Source organism: Erpetoichthys calabaricus, chromosome 7 (assembly GCF_900747795.2).
Source record: "Erpetoichthys calabaricus chromosome 7, fErpCal1.3, whole genome shotgun sequence".
NCBI lineage: Eukaryota > Metazoa > Chordata > Cladistia > Polypteriformes > Polypteridae > Erpetoichthys > Erpetoichthys calabaricus.
Window position 1 is genome coordinate 16,100,488 of NC_041400.2, and position 20,230 is coordinate 16,120,717.

Sequence of the window (20,230 nt, forward strand, 5' to 3'; positions counted from 1 at the left end):
CAACCAGCCATAAATGGGACACCAGTCCTCAGATAGACTACTCATGCACACTGCCAAAAAGTGACAATTTAGAAGTGCCACTTAACGTAAGACGCACATCTTTGAGATTTGCAAGGAAAAACAATGCACTCGGTGAAAAACCTACACAGGCATGTGAAGACTCCACAAGGGTGGCCACCAGGAGTGAGACAGATACCCATGAGGCCACAGAAGTAATCATTGCACCACCACCTGTTGTTGTGTTATTATATCTTTAAAGTAAAGCACAAAAAAGGCAGTGAACAGGAAGGAATTTACACAATCATAAGACAAACTCCAGTATTTAAACGTTCCCTCTACCTTCTAGAACATATGAGGAGATCTTTTCTTCTGCAATTAGCATATAAGCAAGTTACTCCAGTGGGCTTTGAGTCCCTCCTGTTCACAATCTGAAGGCTTACTGTGGGTACCTTCTATTGTTATCATGTATCACTCCATGCACGAGGCAAATCAAATGCTGTCACAGCAAGCACTTGACTTTATGTGAAATAAATTATTTAAGTACAGTCCAAATCATCAAAGGTTTGCAGAGTACTTGGCTGCTTTATCTGCTTGTCAACAGGCAAGATTTGCTGCAACATTTTTTAAAGTGAATGAATTCCTGAGGAACAGATGAAAGAGAAAGGGCCCAGCACCTCTACAGTATATGGCTACTGTTCATGCCATTAGGCCGCCTAGGCAGTGCCTCACACACCAAAACAAGCCCACCCACCCCATAATCAAAATCAACAAACACATCAACTACTGCCTTAGAAAGGTAAGCAGTAATAATAATAACAATAATAATAATAGCGAATTAAATTAATATAGCGCTTGTAGTTGCCCTTTTGGATAGATTGGCACCTCGACTGGGATGAGGGATGAATTCTGTAATGGTTTGGATGCCATAGTGGATGGACATTAAACATGGAAGGCATAACCCAGTTGGGATTAAAGAATAATGGATGATCCAGTAAGAGGAGTTCCTCCCCGAAAACAATGGATGGCAGTGTTTTTCTGGCAATAGTCACAGTATTGAAACCCACAGAGCATGCTGGGTACTGGTAGTCCTGAAGGACAGCCAAGGTGCTGCCAGAGAGTGTTGCCAGGAGAAGACATCTCTGTTATGTATGATTTTCACCTGCCTAGAAGCACTTCTTTCTCCCAGTATCATGACACCAGAAGTACCCTTGTGTCCTCCATAAAAGAAGCCGCTGCACCTAGGACGTCAGTTAGAGTCGCGTGGAGGTTGACAAGGCTGCATGGGAGAAGTGAAGAGGGTAAGGAGCAAGAATTCAATTGTATATTATGTTCACTGGGTCTGACTAGAAGCTTTTCAACTTTGCACACCTTAAGAAAAAAAAAAAAAAGAGTTGGTCAGGTTCTGATCAGGGAGCTGCTCTTTGCTGATGATGATACCGCCTTGATATCTCACGCACAATCTGGTTTCCAGAGGCTAGTCAGTTTCCTGGAACATGCTTGCCAAGAATCTGGCCTCTGCATCAGCCTGAAGAAGACAGAAATCATGAGTCAGGATATCAGTGAAGTCCCCAGCATCTGTGACCACACCTAACAGCTGAATTCACCAACCTCCAATCGACAGATTCCAGTAACCTGTCCCTTAACCCAGAGATCAACAGGTGAATAGGGAAACCTGCCACTGCCAAGCTTTCCAAGAGACTGGATGGATAGATAGATAGATAGATAGATAGATAGATAGATAGATAGATAGATAGATAGATAGATAGATAGATAGATAGATAGATAGATAGATAGATAGATAGATAGATAGATAGATAGATAGATAGATAGATAGATAGATACTTTATTAATCCCAGGGGGAAATTCACATACTCCAGCAGCAAAAAATATTAAATTAAAGAGTAATAAAAAATGCAGGTAAAAAAACAGACAATAACTTGAATAATGTTCAACGTTTACCCCCTCTGGTGGAATTGAAGAGTCGCATAGTTTGGGGGAGGAATGATCTTCTCAGTCTGTCAGTGGAGCAGGACAGTGACAGCAGTCTGTCGCTGAAACTGCTCCTCTGTCTGGAGATGACACTGTTTAATGGATGTAGTGGATTCTCCATAATTGATAGGAGCCTGCTGAGTGCCCGTTGCTCTGCTACGGATGTCAAACCGTCCAGCTCTATGCCAACAATAGAGCCTGCCTTCCTCACCAGTTTGTCCAGGAGTGAGGCATCCTTCTTCTTAATGCTGCCTCCCCAGCACACCACTGCGTAGAAGAGGGCACTCGCCACAACCATCTGATAGAACATCTGCAGCATCTTACTGCAGATGTTGAAGGATGCCAGTCTTCTAAGGAAGTACAGGCGGCTCTGTCCTTTCTTGCACAGCTCATCAGTATTGGCAGTCCAGTCCAATTTATCGTCCAGCTGCACTCCCAGATATTTATAGTTCTGCACCATCTGCACACAGTCACCTCTGATGATCACGGGGTCCATGAGGGGCCTGGGTCTCCTAAAATCCACCACCAGCTCCTTGGTTTTGCTGGTGTTCAGATGTAGGTGGTTTAAGTCGCACCATTTAACAAAGTCCTTGATGAGGTTTCTATACTCCTCCTCCTGCTCACTCCTGATGCAGCCCATGATAGTGTCGTCAGCAAACTTTTGCACGTGGCAGGACTCCGAGTTATATTGGAAGTCCGATGTATATAGGCTGAATAGGACCGGAGAAAGTACAGTCCCCTGCGGCGCTCCTGTGTTGCTGACCACAATGTCAGATCTGCAATTCCCGAGACGCACATACTGAGGTCTGTTTGTAAGATAGTCCACGATCCATGCCACCAGGTATGAATCTACTCCCATCTCTGTCAGCTTGTCCCTAAGGAGCAGAGGTTGGATGGTGTTGAAGGCGCTAGAGAAGTCTAGAAACATAATTCTTACAGCGCCACTGCCTCTGTCCAAGTGGTAGAGGGATCAGTGTAGCATATAGATGATGGCATCTTCCGCTCCCACCTTCTCCTGGTATGCGAACTACAGAGGGTCGAGGGCATGTTGGACCTGTGGCCTCAAGTGGTGAAGCAGTGTATACAGCCTCTGTGTTGGTACTCCACTCAAGCCTGTCATTCAGATTCTCCCTGAGGTATTTATGTGTCCTCATCACCTCCACATTTTCACCATTAATGAGAACTGGGGTGGGATGGATTTGACCATCCTGACTTCTACAATTATTTCGTTTGTTTTATTGATGTTGAGCTGCAGATGGTTCAGTTTGCACCATTAAAACAATGTCCTTCATTTAACCACATTCTCTATTCATTTCCCTGCCCACTGCTGATACACCCAACTATGGCTGTGGCATCAGAAACCTTCTGCAGATGACATGTTTCAGTATTTTACATTAGTAAAAATTGCCCACCTTTAACCAAATGTGTTATGACATATGGTACATCGAATTAAAAAAAATGAGGACTCAAAAATCATCGTGCTATAAATCTCAGTGAGATGCTACGCGGTGTAATAAAATGATGCATCATGGGCCAAGTAACATTTATATTATCCCATTATAATGAAGTATGTGCTTTGACAGCATGAGCTAAACAACTTCCAAATGGTGGGAAAAAGAGCCTTAAACAGCTGAGATGTTTTACATAGAAGTGTTATCAGCGCCAAAGTATGTGGAATACTACAAATTATCAGTCAGGGTTCAATAGTGTGGCCACCCCTCAAAACTCTTTTGCTTTGTCTAGGGGAGCACGGTTTGTCATGTTTGTGCCTCTCGCGCTCTCTCTCTTAATGGTTTGCAATATTTTGTTATTGTATTCATCTATTAATTCATCCGGCTTAGAATTTATATATTTGCGCAGTGTAAAGCAGCTCGGACGGAGACCACCACCTCTTTGTCTGAGGACACGGTTCTCTCAGAAGAGTGCATTGGCTCTACAGATGAGGGGGAACAACTGCTCTAGTGGAGGAGTCCAAGTCTCTCGGGATCTTGTTCACAAGTCATTGAAAAAGGAAACAAGCAGACTTGAGGGGAGGCAGTTGTTCTGCTGGTGCTGTACCAGTCCGTGGTGATGATGTGGGAGCAGAGTCTAAAGCCAAATCTCTTGGTTTGCTAGTGAATCTGCACCCCTGTCCTCACCTATGGTTATGAGCTGTGGGTAAAGACTGAAAGAATGAGATTGTGAGAACATGCAGTAGAAATTAGGACTGACATTCCATGATGGGGTGAGAAACTTTGGGAAGATTCAGAGTAGAGTCACTGCTCCTTCAGATATATAGAAGCCAGTTGAGGTGATTTGGACAGGTCATAAGGATGCTCCCCTAGTGACTCCCCCTAGAGTTGTTCTGGTCATATCCCACTGAATGGAGACCCTGGAGTAGATCCACTAAAATGGTGAAAGGATTATATCTCACAGGTGGCTTATCAGCACCTGGAAATTCTCCAGGAAGAATTGAAATCAGCAGCTGGGGAGAGAGAAACCTGAGCTGACCTGCTTTGCCTGCTGCCGCCATGACCCTCACCAGAGTAGCAGCTTTAGAAAATGAGACATAACTTATTTGTCAGTAATACACTGTTCTGATATTCTTAACTTAATGCAAAACTATCAAGAGTTTACTTTATTGAACAGACTTAGGGTGTTTAATCCGATTATTCCTTATAACATTTGCTGCTAATTTTGTGATTTGGAGTCTTTAAACATGGCAAAAAGAGACTGACCTTTGCTGGATAGCCCAGAAGAGACTCACCTCGGTCCAGGCTAGTCTCTCCAACTACAACCTGCTCTTGTGATATGAGTGCACTTCTATAGCAAAGATGATGCAATACCACCTAGGGGCTCCACAAGCCAGGCCAGGCCTTCCCAGTCTGGCTAGAATTGGCCTCACCCCAAGCAGTCTATCCTCCTGACTTCACAGGGAGGACTCAGCCTACTTAGGGCTAAAATAAGAGCTGACTTCCAAAAAACTTGACAAAAAATATATAAGATATGCAAAAACATCATTCTAGTGGAAGGAATCGAAAGACTTTTGACTAGAAAGGACAAGTCCCTGAGGGAAATCTTTCCAAATGAAAATATTTGTTCAGAAAATCTCAAAAAGAATAAAAAGAAACTGCCTAAAAGGCAATCCTTAGCGAACAAGTCCCAATACACAAGCCAAATATCAAAAACAAAGAACAGAATCAAAAATTCTGATAAACTGGAAAATCCAATACTCACAGAGAAATGCACTCAATGAAATTCAAAAGGCCGCTGAAGGGTCTTCTTCTTCTTCTTCTCGTGTTTTAGGGTGGTTGGCAAACCAACAAAAGGTGCATTACCACAACCTACTGAGCTGGAGTCTGGAGCGAGATGTCATGTCATGCCATTTTTTAACCCACTTAATCCAGACCAGGGTTGTGTGGAATGCTGGAGCCTATCCCAGTTAGTGGAGGATGCAAGGCTGGAACAAACCCTGAACAGGGCACCAGTCCATTACAGGGAAAACATACACACACCAAACATACACTAGGGTCAATCACCAATTCACCTAACCTACATGTCTTAGAAGGAAACTAAAGGAAGGAAACCCATGCAGACTCGGAGAAACATGGAAATGTGGAACAAGATGCAGAAGAAAAATCAAATGATGTTATAAAGCCCAATGTGTTTCAAAATGGCAAATAGACACAAATGTATTCAGTCCTTTTTAAAACCCTATCCAGAGAAACCTGTGTAACTCCCATCTCCCTTACCTTTACACTAAAGTATCTTCATTGGACCTGCACTTCTGAACAGGTCATCCAAATAAAAATAAGCATGTTTGGGATTGGCCATCTAGGAAAATCTGGGTTACTAAGGACAGCAGAGAGCGCTTACCCTGTGATCCGTGTGTGGATCACAATGTCCCAGTGCAGGGACACTGTGCTGTAAATATAACACCCTTCTTTCAGATGAGACTAAAACAGAGGTCCTGACTATCTGTGGTCATTAAAGATCCCTGGGCATCCTTTGAAAAGAGTAGGGTTATCCAAATGGCCTTGTCCATTCTGGCCCTGTAATGATTCCCTAACTATCTCTCTCTCCTTCACCACTTAATTGCTAATGTGTGGTTAGCGTACTGGGATATAATGGCTTCCATAGCATCATCCAGGTGGGTGCTACAAATTGGTGGTGATTGAAGTAGTTCTCCTCTCTCCATATAAAGTGTTTTTAGTAGTGAATAAAGCACAATATCAATGTAATTTATTATTATTAATTAAAACATGCTACACAGTCTCTAGCTCATTACAATTTCTGCAATAATCTGTTTCACGGTTATTCATTTCAAATGATGTGCTGTTTAATCCAGCTGTCCAAGTGTCCAATTCTAAGTTGCGTCAGTATGATTTCTTGCCTCCCAGCCATTCTCACCCAACCAATGACTTTCCACCTCCTTTTGAATGTTAAACAAGTGTCTTTGTTTATTCCCTTCATTCTCATATTTGTGACAGATTTTCCTAATGAATTTCATAATTACAGATTTTGCCTCCTCCGTTGGGAGATTCTTACTGTTCCCGGGACATCAATAGTCATTCCTGAGAAGGACTAATGATAATTAGGACACACAACAAGTCTGGTGTAAGGCACATAGTGTTATTTATTTCAAACCAGTGAAGTGTCCAAAATATGGTGCAGAAAAAAAGTCTTCAATAGATAATCCTTAAAATAAGTGAGGTGTGGAAGACAATGCCAATAAATAAGATCAATAAACAGTTAAAAACCAGGAATAAAAACAAAGATTGGATCATTTCCTTCCATTCAACCCCCAGTGCTCTCTCTCTTTCATCTCAACCTTCTCAATGATCAGTTAAGCTCAGCAGTCAACCCTCTTGCTCTTATTCCAGTCTCCTCAGCTGGCATCCAACAAGTCTACCATCCTCCCTAATTCTAAAACCATCCCTTGGTGTACATAGGATCCTTGAAGCAAGCAGTCACTAATATTCTACAATGTGAACGACCCTCTCCTGGAAAGCCATTCCTCTCACTTATCACAGAGCCACTCCACCACCTCGCCTCCTTTCCTTAACACTAGGTTTAAGCGCCCAATCCTAATCTCTCTTTGCCCACTTTTTCCTTTAGGTTTCTTTTCCTCTGGTGTTGTTTTTATTGTTTCTGCTCATTCTTCTGCCAAACCTTTTTTATATCTAGTGAATGCAGGTACACTTAAAGATCAGCAGAGCCTCAATGAGGGATTGGGTTAGGTTTATGGTAGGGGATGCTCACCTTATGGCGAGAATGGTAGCATAGGTACACTGCCATAGTTATATTAATATATTTTTTCGGATCAACTATTCCATTTATAAAAACATTAATCCTCATTGTGAATCCTTATTTGCTCCTAAATTTAACCTCCATCACTAAATTAGGAATCTAACTATATTTTGAAGTGTTTCCATCATAAATAGAAAAATCTGTATTTTTATTTCGAGCAAAACCAATTAATCTACTTCCTAAAAAAATATTTTTTTATTTTTTTCAAAAAAAGGGTATCCTCTATTCACTAACCCTATCGGTTCCTAATATAAAATATTGTATTCCTTTAAGCCCATCAGTCCTCCTCAATACTATCTTCTCTACACTCACACACCACTGATAAAACTAACACTGATCACCTCACCTCTCAGAGAACCCTCACCTCCACTAACTTAACATCAGGGATGGCCTCCACTATCTTAACATCAGGGTACCTATCCCCTGGGTTAAGATAAGGGTTTGCCCGAGGGGTAGACCATCTTAAACAAACAAACTAACCACCTCACCTCACAGACAATCCTCAGCTCCACTAACTTAACATCAGGGATGCCCCCCAACTAGAGCCTCAATGAGGGATTGGGTTAGGGTTAGGGTTGCGCATGATGAGCAATTAACCAATTACCCATTAAATTCTCTGAAACAGAAAAGGGTTCACTAGGACCAAACTGTAGATGTGCTATCTTAATATCCTGAGCTCATTTGTTATACATCCAAACAAAGCAGGCCACCCTATGACTGAGGTGTTCTGCCCAATCGTTCAGTGTTAAATTGGCTGGATGATTAAACTGAAGGATCTGCTGTCGGCGTTGGCAGATGAAGACTGAGGGCAGATCTTAAGTGGAGACATCAGGGTGGCCCCAACCCTTGACGCTCCACTCATAAAAGTACAAGTGGCATAGTAGAACAATTCATTACACATAGATTATACATAATAAACAAGTTTAATCGGACAGTACATAATTAATAAATAATAAACAAAACAAGAGGCCTTGTGAAAATAGCAATTCAAAGTTCACAAAAATACAACAGAAAACCTGAAAATAAAACACTGGCTATTATATAACACCTCCTGACTTCTGACTGCACAAGCCCAAACAGAGGAGCTGGCTTTAAACGCAAGGGCTGATTGAAAAGTAAAGAGACAGATTCTTTTTATTCAGAATAAGATGGCTCCACAGGCTCAGAATATTTTACTTTTTCGAAGTTGCGTCCTTCACGTCAAATTTGGTTTTTTACAATGTTTCAAAAATGATTCAAAGACAAGTAACAGACTGTTTTGCGACACCACTTTTAGCAATGTGGCCCTGCTGTTTTTTACTTCATCATCTGAGTTGTTTTTCAGCATGGGAATGCCCGGAAATCATACAGTGCAATATTTGGGCTATATGGTGGGTGTTTCAGTGCAGTCCCACCAATTTCAGTCAGTACTGCCAATGCAACAGTAGCAGTATGTGGCCAGGCATTGTCATGGAGCAAAAACTACTTCTTCTTGTCGTTGCATTTGCTCCCCTGTGAGATTTCTGGGCATTCCCGTGCCACAAATGGCATACATGCAACACATTTTCTGTTTCTCTGTCACAATGTATTGAGTCCATTTAAACACGATGCCAAGTGAAGCCGAAAGTAAGCCTTCTGTCTTCTTGCAACAGTTTGTTAACCTTGGCAATGCTGTCATCCATAACCATGGTAGATGTGTTTTGTCATTCATTTCCGTGTCACTGACCTTAAACTGCTTCCACCACCAAAACACAGCAGCACGGCTGATCGTTTCATCATCGTATGCTTGCCGTAACATTTCAAGAGTTTCATTACCCCCTTCCCAATGATAATGCAAAATTCAATCACACACCTCTGTCATACTCTTATAGGAACAACTGCTTTATCCGCCATGACAGCATGTACGAGGGGCTTCTTCTCACTGTGACAGAATGCTGAAGAATACAACGGTCCAACTGCAGGTTCACACATGCTGATGTATGCCGTTCACAAACACCTGCATTGCATTCCCATGTCTACCTCCAAGAAAGAGAAACAGGGACAGTCTCATTACTTTCCAGTCAGCCTTCATATCCATATTACTAAACGAGAATGGTAAACCGGATATGGACGCAGGGACCTGCCCGTGGACGCAAAAGACATAGTGCGCAAGTGCCACACAAAGCCCCACCCCAGAGCAAAACGGGAGAGTCTACGAACCGTCAGAGTAGGAAACAAAGTAAAACGTCATAAAGAGGTTAAAGAACAGGGACAAACACATGGAGAGCAGGTTACAGAACAAAGCCCCTCTCCCTAGAGTAAAACGAGAGAGACTACGAACCGTCTGACATGCTGCAAGCAGGATAAAGCGAGGTCAGAAATAAAACACAGAGTAGGAAACAAAGTAAAACTTTATAAAGGGATTAAAGAACGGGGACGAACACATGGAGAGCGGGTTACAGATGATGAAAACTGGAATGCAACAGCTTCAAAACAACATAGGCACGAAACACATGCACACCGAGATACAGAATATAAAGGCAGAAACAACGACAGTTAAACATCCACACCACACAGCGGAGGCGGACCCGGAAGGTGCAGGCGCCAAAATCGTGCGTCGGAAGGTGCGGTAAATTACAAAAGGCAAAGCCGCCTACACAGCATGGTAAAAACCGACATAATACGGAAGGCGCAGGCGTCGCCGCCATATTGTGAGTGGCACTAATGCGTGGTGAAGGCGCAGGAGGAGACATAGTAAAACAAGAGGAGTCAACGCCCCGCCCCAGAGTGAAACGGGACACACTACGGAGTCCACAAAGGTTCATACATCAAACCCGAGATGGTACGGACACGCGTCTGAAACCGCGGAAGCAAAACTGTCTCGGCTCCAAAACCAAACAGCTCAACAACTAACACAGCTTCGACACCGAGCCCGCGTGGACAGATCTAATGAACGTGGACGCCTACAACGCGCGTCTCAAACTGCGTAGGCAAAGCAGGCACGGATTCAACACGACACAGCTCGAGTGACCGAGATACAAACACGCGCCTGCCTGGATATAATTAATGAACGCAGGCGCCAACAACGTGCGCCTGAAATGCCGCAGACCAGGCAGGCACTGCTCCTCGACTAAACGAGATACAAAGTGAAACGGGAAACACTACAGAGTCCGCAGTGCTCCACAATGCACCGCATAATAGTTCGGAAAGAGCTTCGTAGTAACAGTGGGGAGACCCAGAGTGACACGGGCGAACACTCCGTATTAAACATATGTCATCCTCACACGTCCAAACTATACAGCATAGGTGAATCACATTACAGTGATGCATTATTAACAGTACGATAAACATGACAGTATCGCAAACAAATGAAAATTATTACTCGAAAAAGGAAAAATATATTCACCATGGACCAGGTGTCATTGAAACAAAACCAGAATAAAGCGAGATCAGAAATGAAAGACAGAGTAGAAAGCAAAGTAAAACGTCATAAACAGGTTAAACGAGGGGGCCAAACACATAGACAGCATGTTACAGATAATGAAGACCGGAATTCAAAAGCTTCAAAAACAAAAGCTCGACTGACCGAGATACAAACTGAAACGGGAAACACTACGGGGTCTGCAGTAGTCCACAATGCACCGCATAATAGTACGGACGGAGCTCCGTATTAACAGTGGGGGGCCCCAGAGTGACACGGGCGAACGCTCCGTATTAAACGTGCGTCATCCTCACACGTGGCTGCCCAGCGGGCACGGGTTTAAAACGCCGGGGGTAGGCGAGCAAAGCGAGCAGGAGGCGGAGCCCCCTTGTTTAAAATAAAAAGAAATGCCCTAAAAGCCAGAGAACCTTCAAACTTTGGATTGTAGAGACAAGTCCAACAAAGTACCTTCAGAAAGTACGACTTTACTTCTAAAAAAATAGGAAAGAATAACAAAAATGCCCTAAATAAACACAAAAGGGATTTGCCTAATAAGGCAATCTACTGTCCCAAAACACTGATGTATTTTTATTAGAATTTTATTTTATTTACAGTGAACAAACCTGAGCTGAAGTGTGTGGTCCCTATAAAAGATGCATATTTCTTCAGTTTCTAAAGTGACTTTTCTCACCTTTCCACAATGGTGAACATACAGTATGTATATTTTATAAGAATTCCACAGCACGTTATACTTTGTACTTTAATCTATTTAAATAAATAAAAACTACAAGAAGGCTGGAATCTGATTAACCTTGTGTGGGATGGTAAATATCATAATATAAGGAGAAGGGAATGGACGCTAACAGCAGGAGTACATTGGGAACTCGGAGATGGAGGGAGGGAGACTAGGCATAAAACATTAATACATGATAATAGTTTGAAATCGTTATTTTTCATTTTCACTCGACAGCGTACTTTGATTAATGTCTAATATCTGACCACTTTGTATTACAACATAGACTGGACTCTTTGTGGCTTCAGAGCTTCTTGTGTGCTTTGCTTTTGCTAATTGCACTTCAGCACCCCACATCTACAGCACCGTGTCACCCGTCAGTTCATTTTTTTTATTATTGCTATTGTAGAGCATAAATAATTCAGGCACACACTGATCTTCTTTATAGTTTGAACACCCCACTGTCTCCTTTGAACTGCAGGTCTTTACCTCAGCCCATTTATTTTTGAATTAGCCATTTAGTAAAGTAATGAACAAAAAAGAAGAAAGGCTTTGGGTGACGGCAAATTAATAAAAGTTGAAATAAACATGCCATGTAGGTCACCTCAAAAAAAAAGCAATGCCTGCCCTGTGGTGAAAACTATCGAGCAACGTGTAACAAATGCAGAAGGCAGAAACTGAGCAAATTATTAACTAAAATTGACATTTTTCTTTGATCTCTGGGCCACACTCTCTTCTTTGATTTTTCCTTTGTTTTTGTATTTGCATGCTGTCGGAGTTGCCTCGGCCTTAGCTAATTCTTCACTGTCTCTTTCACTCCTTTAAGGCTCCTGAGAGATCCTTGCTTTGCTCGAGTGGCTTTCCTCCTGATAAGCAGGGGGAAATCGCTTGAGGCCAAACTGCGGCATCTCTGCAGATTGTAACAAAGCTTCTTGGGCGCTGCTTAGTTTACTGTAAGACGCCGATGTTTCACTTAAAGGTCACCCACCACGGGCCAAAACATGAAACTCCAACAAATCATGCGGGAGGAGAACACCACAGCTGATTTACAACTTTGGGGAGCAAATATGAATCATTCACTTACTTGGAGACGGCACTCTAAATATTTGGCAAGGATGCCCATTGTGACTTCCTTTCTAAATAATGGATTTTAATATGCAAACTGTAATGCCAGCTGTTACGTGTTATTTAGGATGTACCGCTGCCATCCACAGAAACATTACTATAAGGACTAAAATGTGGCCATTTATATATTTATCTTTAGATAGATAGATAGATAGATAGATAGATAGATAGATAGATAGATAGATAGATAGATAGATAGATAGATAGATAGATAGATAGATAGATAGATAGATAGATAGATAGATAGATAGATAGATAGATAGATAGATAGATACTTTATTAATCCCAGGGGGAAATTCACATACTTCAAATATTAAATTAAACAGTAATAAAAAATGCAGGTTAAAAACAGACAATAACTTGAATAATGTTCAATGTTTACCCCCTCTGGTGGAATTAAAGAGTCGCATAGTTTGGGGGAGGAATGATCTTCTCAGTCTGTCAGTGGAGCAGGACAGTGACAGCAGTCTGTCACTGAAACTGCTCCTCTGTCTGGAGATGACACTGTTTAATGGATGTAGTGGATTCTCCATAATTGATAGGAGCCTGCTGAGTGCCCGTTGCTCTGCTACGGATGTCAAACCGTCCAGCTCTATGCCAACAATAGAGCCTGCCTTCCTCACCAGTTTGTCCAGGCGTGAGGCATCCTTCTTCTTAATGCTGCCTCCCCAGCACACCACTGCGTAGAAGAGGGCACTCGCCACAACCATCTGATAGAACATCTGCAGCATCTTACTGCAGATGTTGAAGGATGCCAGTCTTCTAAGGAAGTACAGGCGGCTCTGTCCTTTCTTGCACAGCTCATCAGTATTGGCAGTCCAGTCCAATTTATCGTCCAGCTGCACTCCCAGGTATTTATAGTTCTGCACCATCTGCACACAGTCACCTCTGATGATCACGGGGTCCATGAGGGGCCTGGGTCTCCTAAAATCCACCACCAGTTCCTTGGTTTTGCTGGTGTTCAGTTGTAGGTGGTTTAAGTCGCACCATTTAACAAAGTCATTGATTAGGTCCCTATACTCCTCCTCCTGCCCACTCCTGATGCAGCCCACGATAGCAGTGTCGTCAGCAAACTTTTGCACGTGGCAGGACTCCGAGTTATATTGGAAGTCCGATGTATATAGGCTGAATAGGACCGGAGAAAGTACAGTCCCCTACGGCGCTCCTGTGTTGCTGACCACAATGTCAGATCTGCAATTCCCGAGACGCACATACTGAGGTCTGTTTGTAAGATAGTCCACGATCCATGCCACTAGGTATGAATCTACTCCCATCTCTGTCAGCTTGTCCCTAAGGAGCAGAGGTTGGATGGTGTTGAAGGCGCTAGAGAAGTCTAGAAACATAATTCTTACAGCGCCACTGCCTCTGTCCAAGTGGGAGAGGGATCGATGTAGCATATAGATGATGGCATCTTCCGCTCCCACCTTCTCCTGGTATGCGAACTGCAGAGGGTCGAGGGCATGTTGGACCTGTGGCCTCAGGTGGTGAAGCAGCAGCCGCTCCATGGTCTTCATCACATGTGATGTTAGAGCGACAGGCCGGAAGTCATTCAGCTCACCAGGACGTGATACCTTTGGGACTGGGGTGATGCAAGATGTTTTACATTACCGTATAGCATTGTCTTTCGTCCACAGCACAGAAAAAAATGATAAGGACTAAAATGTAGAAATCAATTTATTGACCATTGTTTTATCCTGTGTCCTTTGTGCTCTCCAGTCAAAAAAATGGCAGAGAAAAATTATAAGGAATAAAGTATTTTCGGTACACTTTGGTACACTTTATTTGAAATCTATCTTTTCATTTTTATATTGCTTATTGTTTTTTTGGTTTGCTATTATTGCTTTTTGATTTATCATTCTCTTTGTTTTTATTTTACTAATGCTGTTTAATTTTATTGTAAGGTGACCTTGTATTGTAAGGCACCTATTAAATAAAATGCATTATTATTATTATTGCATAACGCCTTTTACATCACCACACGGCTCTGTGTATTTCAAAATAAGCGGTAAAACTGATTATTTTTCATCCATCCATTATCAATTCAAATCATTTCAGTTTATTTTTATAGAGCACTTTTCACTGAGGGTGGCACGGTGGAAGTGCTGCTGCCTCACAGTACAGAGACAAGGGTTCACATCCCGGGTCCTCCCTGCATGATGTTTACATGTTCTTCCCGTGTCTGCGTGGATTTCCTCCGGGTTCTCCGGTTTCCTCCCACAGTCCAAAGACATGCAGGTTAGGTCAATTGGAAATGCTAAATTGGACCTAGTGTGTGGTTAGGGTGTGCGTACGTGTGTGGGTGTATGTGTATGTTCGCCCTGCAATGGACTGGTGCTCTGTTCAGGGCTTGTACCTCCCTTGTGCCCTATACAAGCTAGGATAGGCTCCAGCAGACACCTGCCACCCTGTCCAGGACTAAGTGTGTTTGAAAATGACTGTCTGATGACTTTTTACTGAGTGCAGATGCAGAGTGGTATGACGAGGTAATAGAATGATAAAAAAAAAATTAAACTCTACAAATGACTAATTCTGCCTCCACTCTGCACAGCACACACAGTACCAGTGTACAGGCCGGCCATGAAATCCAGCAACCTCAAGGGGATCCCGCGAACCCTCAGGATGTCGCACAGGGCAGCTCGATCAACTGAGTCGAACGCTTTATGAAAATCGACAAAGGCGGCAAAGAAACCATGCCGATATTCGTGTTTGCGCTCCATGAGAACCCTCAGTGCCAGGATGCGGTTGATGGTAGACTTCTTAGGCGTAAAACCAGACTGTTCCGGTCGCTGGTAGGTGAGCAAGTGATCATGGATCCTATTGAGGACAACCCTAGCAAGAACCTTGTCCTCACAGGTGGCGCAGTGGTAGAGCTGCTGCTTTGCAGTAAGGAGACTGTGGAAGATTGTTGGTTCACTTCCCAGTTCCTCCCTGTGTGGATAGCGCTTTGAGTACTGAGAAAAGCGCTATATAAATGTAATGAATTATTATTATTATTAACCTTACCCAGCACCGAGAGCAGTGTTATCCCCCTGTAGTTGTCGCAATCCAGGCGATCACCCTTCTCTTTCCAAATAGGGACGACAAGTCCCGTTTTCCAGTCAGTTGGGATGTTGCCAGTCTCCCAAATGGAAACAAAAATTGCGTGCAGGAGGACAGCCGTACCACCAGCCTGGAGAAGTTCACCCCGGATACTACAGATCCCTGCAGCCTTTCTCACCCCCCCTCAGCTGGTTCACCACCAGTGCAATCTCAGTGAGATTGGGTGGTTCACAGCTAACGAGAGGATCAGCTTCAAGAACTGTGGACCCAGAGATATCCAATGTCCTAGCTAGAGGATCAGCTTTGAACAACTGCTCAAAGTAGCCAGCCCAGTGGGTCACAACTGCAGTGTCATCCGTAAGGACCGTTCCATCAGCCACCGTTCTTGCTCCTACTCTGTTCAATGCTTGTATGGACTGGTGTTGGGCAAGGTCATGGGGTATCTGTTGGTGAAGAAAGATTCACAGATCTTGACTTTGCTGACGATGCTGTGATCTTCACGGAGTCAATGGAGGCTCTGATTGGTGGCTCAAGCGACTGAGCGAGGAGTCTGAGTGTCTGGGCTTGCGAGTGTCCTGATAAAAACCAAGAGCCAGGCCTTTAATGACCTCTTTGGCACTGCCATCAGCAGTGTGTTTGTTTGCGGAGAGAGTGTCGACCTCGTCGAGAGGTTTGCTTACATTGGCAGTGACATTCATGTCTCTGGTGACTCTTCCTATGAAGTCAGTAGACAGATTGGAAGAGCATGGGGGGGTCATGAGGTCACTGGAAAGGGGTGTGTGGCGCTCCTGATATCTCTGCAAAAGGATGAAGGTCCAAGTCTTTAGAGTCCTGGTGCTTCCTATCTTGCTATATGGTTGCGAGACATGGATGCCATCCAGTGACCTGAGATGAAGACTGGACTCTTTGGTACTGTGTCTCTCCGGAAAATCCTTGGGTACCATTGGTTTGACTGTGTGTTATTGCTCATGCAATCCCGAATGAGGCACATTACCTGCATTGTGAGGGAGAGTCAGTTATGGCACTACGGCCATGTGGCACATTTCCCCGAGGGTGATCCGGCTCATAAGTTCCTCATTGTTGGGGACCCGAGTGGCTGGACCAGGCCAAGGGGTCGCCCTGGTAAAACCTGGCTGTGGCAGATACAGAGTCACTTCCAGAGGGTGGGACTGGACCGCGTATCTGCCTGGGGGGTTGCCACCCGGGATCCCGAATTGTTTCGTTGTGTAATGGATGTGGCAATGCACTGTACCAGTACATGCTCCCCCACCTCACTTGACTTGAAATGACTAGTTACATCATGAGTGCACATAAAGACACACATTTGAATGGATTTGTTGTATAACGGGAATACAAATGGTACACAATGGGCAAGAGTATCAATGATTTGTCACAATTATCTGTGCATATCTGGAATTTTGATGGCCCCACCTTGCGACACCATTCTCCATTTCTAATCCTGTCCTAAGTTTATATCAGTTGGGACAGTTGCACCTTTCTCGTATTATTCAATAGTTCAAACCCCATTTAGCTGCAAGGTGATAAGGTCGGTTCTTTACAACAATAATCTGCAGATAATATTGTTCACTCAATTCAGCGTTTTTTATGTTTACATAATTGCTCTCCCCTTCTATTTATTTACAGAGAAGTGACTTTTTTTCCTGCTCTTTAAGTTGTGTGAGCTGTTTGTGCCCGCACTCTGCCTAGCGTTTCACTCAGTGGCATTGGGCATCCAAGTGGCTGTCAGATGAGTTAAAGGAAACTCTAAAAAAAAAATAAGCTCAAGGAACAACTCTCAACATCAGACTAAAACGGTAAAATAATTCCTAGTTGAAGCTGCACAGAACGTTTCTCCGTTTTAAAATGGACGAGTTGGCAGATTCATCAATGCTTTTTGAAATTTTAAAACTTTGAGCTGCTCAAGATATCTGAATGAAAACTGGATCATCTTGACAAATTTATTCTAAGAATAAGTGTGCCACATCTCAACAGAATTGGTCCACAGTGGGCCGAGACATTTAATGCAAACAGACCAATAGACATGGGCTTCCACAATAGGTGCTTCACACATTATATGCAAACGCACCTCAAAATGCATTCCATAGTGCTTGTAGTATATGGCAAAAAACAAATGAAACTAAAAAGTACAATAACTGGCCAAGGTACTTAATAGACAGTTACAAGAGTATCAATACAAGATAATAACCTTAATATTATAATGTGACACCGTGCATGTGCCAATCAACCCCTGTGATAGACTGGCACCCTGTCCAGGGGATTAGTCCTACCTTGCACCCAGTGCATACTGGGATAAACTCCAGCCCCAAGCGACCCTGCTCAGGATTAAACTGGCTTACAAAATAGCATGGTATGGTATGTTCATTCAAAAATGCAACACATTGCCACTCTCCTGTGCCATGATTAGCAAGCATACATAACTACTTGGCCTCAAAACTAAGCCTAAACATCCCAACAAAGCTGACTTTACTTAATTTAGCAGCTCATTCTTGTGAAAAATGAAGACCTGTAAATCTGTTCCAGAGTGCACACAACCTCAGACTGGGGTTACGGTTCACCTTTCACCACGACAATGACCCAAAGCAGAGAGCCAAGACAACAATGAAGTGGTTTCAGGACAAGACGTTGAGTGTCCTTGATTGACCCAGATGAAGCATAGACGTAAACTCCATATAATATCTGTGGAAAGACCTAAAGATGGTATTTCACAGACAATTCCCATCCAAAGGAGCTTGAAAGGATCTGCCAGGAAGAATGGGATAAACTGCCGAAACCCAGGTGTGCAAAGCTTGTATAGACTTAACCAAGAAGAAGACCAAAAAGGCTTCTACAAAATACAGAATTAAGGGTTTGAATACGTCTGTGAAGGAGAGACTTCAGTTTTTGATTTTTAATAAATTTGCTAACCTTTCTGAAAACACGTATCCACTTTGTCATTATGGGTTATTGGGTGTAGATTGATGGTCAAAAATGGTAAATTGATTCATTTAAAATTAAATCTACAACACAATTAAGTGTATAGAAGGTGAATACTTTCTAAATCCACTGTAGGATGAACTAGGAAAGGAAGAGAGTTAAATTTACCGTAGGTTATACATTTACGTAAAGATAAGTGCAACTATCAGAAGTGACAGATGTGTGCAACAATCCCAGCAGACACTTTGGCGGATGCTTGAAGTTTAATAGCGCAAGCATACCAACGATGAAGAATGTGAACACTTGAAATAATTTATCTCATGTCAAAACATTTACTGTGTGTGCCTGAATTATGGTCTTACAATAAAATACATAACAGCTGAATTATGCAGTTATTATAATTTATTGCTATAACAAAGCCAGGTGGCATGGAATTTCATTTAGCGACACTCAGGCAAATAAAACATCAATACAAGCAAATAATATAATGACAGCAGTAGCTATCATTCCTTAAAAGTTTTAGAAAAACTGCTTACGCAAGGCTACTGGGCCCACACTCCATAGTTGGGCATGGGATTCAACAATAAGGAGAACCACAGGGGAGAGATGGGATTTCTCCAAATGATGACTATCTCTGCTCAGGTGTTCATGCAGGGTGACAGCCCACCCTCTCCATGAGACAACAATGGCAGCACTTAAACTAAAGCTTTGAACTGACAGAATAGACCCGAGGTTTACTCAGGCTGTAAAAGTTCTAATAGAGTTATTCCTCGGGCAACGGTACAGGTGTGTCTTACATAAGTGTCAGGCCTGAGCGTTACCCGAGCAATGATGTAGACGCATGTTCTCCTGGCGTCATAATGGCGTCTTGTTTACAGCATCCCAGGTGTTGCACGCTCTTGACAGTGATACAAGCAGAGATGTTGAGAGCATCTCATCAGTAGTGATGATGAAGTGAATCTGTCTACAGGCAATAAACTGAAATGGACAATGAAACTGAAAGCGATTCTGATGAATCTGAAAGTGATGTTCACATTTGGGTTTCTGTTGAACCTGCTTCAAATAAATCAGCACCACCTCCTTTAAATTTTGTGAGGCAACTATAAATCAAAGTGAATATTGACGGCCAAGATCCAATTACTTAGTTATTTCTTGATGATGACGTGATTGGAAGAATTATTGAGATGAATTGCTTTGCTGAACTGTGTTGGGTAAACTTAGGACTGTACACCTAAGCAGTTTTCCTGTTCAAAAATAAAACACACAAGACATATTTTGATAGTACATAGGGCATTGGCATCATCATCATCATTATTATTCATTATTATTATTCATATATACTTTTTACACTTCTGATTTTGTATTTTTAGTGTTTTGTATGTTTCACAACAGAAAGATGAAATTTAATAAAAACGTCAATTTTCAAGCCAAAGAATGCAGTTCTTTTTACATAAGCTAAGGAGGTTAATGTATGGATGTGTTGTATTAATAATTTAGCTACAAATAAATGGAATTGGTTTGTTGTTCATTTTTGAATTTGCTGCGTGGCTATTTTGTAAGCTTCCTTTTGTGGCTGTGGTGTCAAGATGCTCTGCACTGTTTTTAAAGTGTTACTTCCGGACAGGGTGATGTACCACATTTCTCAGTGGTTTTACAAGCTCTTTAAATACGCCATGAAAACTCTTATTATGGTTAATGAAAGAGGGTTATTGGCCTTTGAGAAAATGCATAGATTTCTTCGT